Below are 4623 nucleotides of genomic sequence, written 5' to 3'. Positions count from 1 at the left end.
TAAGTCACATAATGAGAAACGCCTTCTAAGTAGCAACCAAGCAAAGAATAATGAGATCATGCATCGACTTTAGAAAACAATGATGCACATATTATTAACTCTCCAAATAAACGTTTAGGTTCAAGTCTCACAAGGTTGTAGCGTTCATTTGAGTTCCTTCCTTTAAGCATGTTACAAAAACTAATTTTTCCTTTATGATTGCATGTGAATTCATAAATTATAACCACAACCAAGCATACACCAAAGAGTAAATCAAATTTTCATCCATGTTTATAACTCTCTTTAACAGTCATGTAATTAAAAACCAAATCCTCATCATTGTATTGGAAGGTACCCTAAGACACAAATAAACACACAAAAACAACTTTTTTTAGGTTTTTCAAAACAATTTTTCAAATTTTTATGTCAAAACACACTAAAACACTCCAAAACAGCTTAAAAACACTTAAAAACAGCAAGGAACAACACTAGAAGTAATGAGTGATAAACTTCTACGAATTTCATGCAAAACAACTTGGTTACCCCCCCCCCCCCAACACTTAAATCAAACATTGTCCTCAATGTTTCAAGCATAAACTCACACAAAAACAAGCAAACAAACAAACAACGAATAAACATGACAAGTGTGGCAAAGTAAAAAACAGACAAAGTAGAGTTTAAGAATGCAAATCTCGTTTTGGAGATAGATGATTTAGTTGACTTTCCACAACTTTGATCTCGAACTGGTTTGGAATTCTAAGCGAGGAATATGAGAGTTCCTTGGTTTCAAATCAGACTCCTTCTACTGGGTTGATTTGATTGTGCAGTCTGCATTCTTCTCTGCTTGTTTCTTCTGCACGGCAGGCAGGCACGAGGTAGAGGTGATGGTCTGTTTCCTTTTTCAATCTTTCCAAGTGCTGACCAGTTGCTTTCTTTCTCCTTGTCCCTAGCGGAGGATGAATTAGCACATTGTCTCCACATGCTTCGAGGTATCATTTTCACTTCCCTTATCTGTTGTCCAGGCAGATGTGATAGCTTTTGAGGAAGCATAAGATGTTGAAAAATGAGTACTCGAGAGCAAGGCTAGGTAAGCAATCAGGAAGGGGTTCCAGGCAGTCGGTTCCAAATCGAAAGATTGATACCAAGTGTTTGCTGATTGCTTTCTTTCTCCTTGTCTCGCAGGTGAAAACAACGACAATGAGAAGAACAGGGAGAAAGCATGATATGAGATACTCTTGCTTTCAACCTTCATGATATGAAATACTTTTGCTTTTGATGGGTTGTTTGCAGAGGTATCCCAGGGAATAAGGAACACTGAGTGACTCGAGAGGCTTTGTTGGGAAGGCATTCTCGGAGATAAAGAAGGGTTATGTATGTCTACCTTGCAATTGAGGGTGAAGGTCGACATTTATATAAATTAATAACCGGTACCATTATTTCACTCTTGTCGGCAACCGTTGGATAATTGAACAGTAAACTTCACGTGCTTTCTACGTCACCAGAAATCTTCGACAGATTGCTCGTAATTTCCACAAGGCTGAGTGTGCATATGATAGGTGCTGACATGTCTGGAAAAGCAGATGCCTCTTCGATTTCTAAGCTTGCCTCTTCGATTTCTGAGCTCCGTCAAGTGCAGAGGTTGCATGTGACAAGTGCGGACAAATTTGGAAAAGAGGATGACCCGTGGTTTCTGAGCAAGCTCAGCTTTTGAGAAAGCTAGCGCCTCTTCGATTTCGAAGCTCGCCTCTTCGATCTCTGAAATCCCGTCGAGTGCTAATTTTTATAGAAGCACGTAGTTCGTTTCAAAGCACACTTGAATTGTTGCCTGTAGAAATTCCCTTCATTGCACTTCTAAGATCTCGATTTGTCCGACCTCTTCTTTCTTCAACACCTTCGAAAATGTCTGGCCCCTCCAACCGTCGTTTTGACTTGAACCTTGGTGAAGAGGCATCCATGCCTTCTCCAGACAACATATGGTGCCCATCCTTCATATTCCCTATTGGTTTTCTTACCGTAGGGGATTTGGTGATGAAGAATGATATGACTGCTGTGGTGGTGGCCCGGAACCTTGTCACTCACAAAGATAACAGACTACTTTCCAAACGGTCTGATGAGTTGGCTGTTAAGGATTCTCTGGCTCTCAGTGTGCAGTGTGCAGGTTTTGTGTCTAATATGGCCCAACGTCTATTTGCTCGAACCCGTCAAGTTGAATCATTGGCGGCTGAAGTGATGAGTCTCAAACAAGAGATTAGAGGGCTCAAGCATGAGAATAAACAGTTACACAGGCTTGCACATAACGATGCTACAAACATGAAGAGGAAGATTGACCAGATGCAGGAATCTGATGGTCAGATTTTACTTGATCATCAGAGGTTTGTGGGTTTGTTCCAACAGCATTTGCCTTCGCCTTCTGAGCTGTACCACGTAATGAAGCTCCAATTGATCAACCTTCGATACCTCCTTCTTCTGGGGCTCCGCCGACTGCTGGGGCTCTGCCGACCTCTGAGGCTTCGCCGACTACTGAGACTTCTCCTAAGCAGCCTTTGGGAAGGCTCTCTTTTGTATTTTTCTGCCTTCTGTTCATTTTCAACGAATTTTAATGTAAAAATACCTTGCATATCTGTCAATGTTTCAAAAATAAACCCATACCAAAAACAATTAAACAAGCAACAAATAAAAATGACAATCATGGCAAAATAAAACTGCAGAAAAGGGAAGGTTTTTAGGAATGCAAAACATGGGTTGCCTCCTAAGAAGCGTTTGCTTTAACGTCTTGTAGCCGGACGAAACTTCCTTCTAAGCTTGGATAGGGCCCACGGCACTAAGTGGGATTTCTTCCACAATCTGCCCCACAACTCTCTCATAGTATAACTTCAGACGATGCCCGTTCACTTTGAATTCGTCGCCGTTCCTTAAGCTTTTAACTTGGACTGCACCATGGGGAAAAACATTAGTGACAACAAATGGCCTAATCCACTTAGACCGTAACTTACCAGGGAACAATCGTAGACGGGAATTGAATAGTAGCACTTTCTGTCCAATTGAGAATGTTTTTCCCCGAATCATTTTGTCATGAAACGCCTTTGTTTTCTCCTTGTAAATTCGTGCATTCTCATAGGCTTCGTTCCGTATCTCCTCAAGTTTATTCAGTTGGAGCTTCCTATTCATTCCAGCAGCATCTAAGTCCAAATTGAATGTTTTCACAGCCCAATGCGCTTTGTGCTCCAATTCCATAGGTAGGTGACACGGCTTGTCGTAGATTAGTTGAAATGGAGACATCCCTAGAGGTGTTTTGTAGGCAGTGCGATATGCCCACAGTGCATCATCTAAACGCAAGCTCCAATCCTTCTGGTTTGGCCTAACAGTCTTCTCTAAGATTTGCTTGATTTCTCTATTCGAGACTTCAGTTTGGCCACTTGTTTGAGGGTGGTATGGCGTGGAAACCAGATGCTTCGCATTGTACTTTTTAAACAGCGCCTCATGGTGTGATTGCAAAAGTGGGAGCCTCCATCGGTTATGAACACCCTCGGCATGTCAAATCTGGAAAAGATGTTAGCCTTGATAAAATCTGCCACCACTCTAGAATCGTTAGTACGGGTGGCTTTGGCTTCCACCCATTTTGACACATAATCAACGGTTAGCAAAATATAAGTAAAACCATATGAGGGCAAAAAGGGTTCCATGAAATCCATACCCCATATATCAAAGATTTCCACATTAAAGATGGGGGTTTGCGGCATTTGGTCATTGGCACCTATTGTACTTGTTCTTTGGCATCTATCACAAGTTATACAAAATGTTCTAGCATCCTTAAACAATGTAGGCTAATAGAAACCACTCTCTAAAACCTTAAGGGTTGTCTTTTGGGTGCCAAAATGACCCCCACATGCATAACTATGGCAAAATGAAAGAATTGAATTAAACTCGGAATTGTGCACACATCTACAAATAATCTGGTCAGGATAATACTTCCACAAATATGGATCATCCCACATATAAAATCGTGCATCATTTCTGAGTTTATCACGCTTGTATTTATCTAGAGTGCTAGGAACTTGTTTTGTGACCAAATAATTGACCAAATCAGCATACCAGGGCTCACTTACCTCTAGGGACAACAATTGCTCGCCAGGGAAGGTCTCTAGAATGGGTAAGGAGTCATTCTAGTGCACCAAATGGCTGAGGTGGTCAGCCATCACGTTTTCACTCCCCTTTTTGTCTCATATTTCAATGTTGAACTCTTGAAGTATGAGCATCCAATGAATCAGCCTTGGTTTGGCCTCTTTCTTGGTGAGAAGATACTTCAACGCTGCATGGTCAGAATATACAATCACTTTAGTGCCAAGTAAGTATGAACGAAATTTATCTAAAGCAAATACAACTGCAAGAAGTTATTTCTCAGTGGTAGAATAATTCAATTGAGCATCGTTTAGGGTCCGGGAAGCGTAGTGGATGATGTGGGGTTGCTTGTTCCTCATTTAGCCTAAAACAGCACCAATGGCATAATCGGATGCATCACACATTAGCTCAAATGGAAGGCTCCAATCTGGTGGCATGATGATGGGGGCCGAAGTCAACATGTCCTTGAGGGTTTTGAAAGCAGTTTCACACTCCTTGTTGAACTCGAAGGCTACTTCCTTTTAG

The sequence above is a fragment of the Malus domestica genome, chromosome 04, assembly GCF_042453785.1.
Source record: "Malus domestica chromosome 04, GDT2T_hap1".
NCBI lineage: Eukaryota > Viridiplantae > Streptophyta > Magnoliopsida > Rosales > Rosaceae > Malus > Malus domestica.
The sequence above is the reverse complement of the archived record's forward strand: the minus strand, read 5'-3'. Positions refer to the sequence as shown.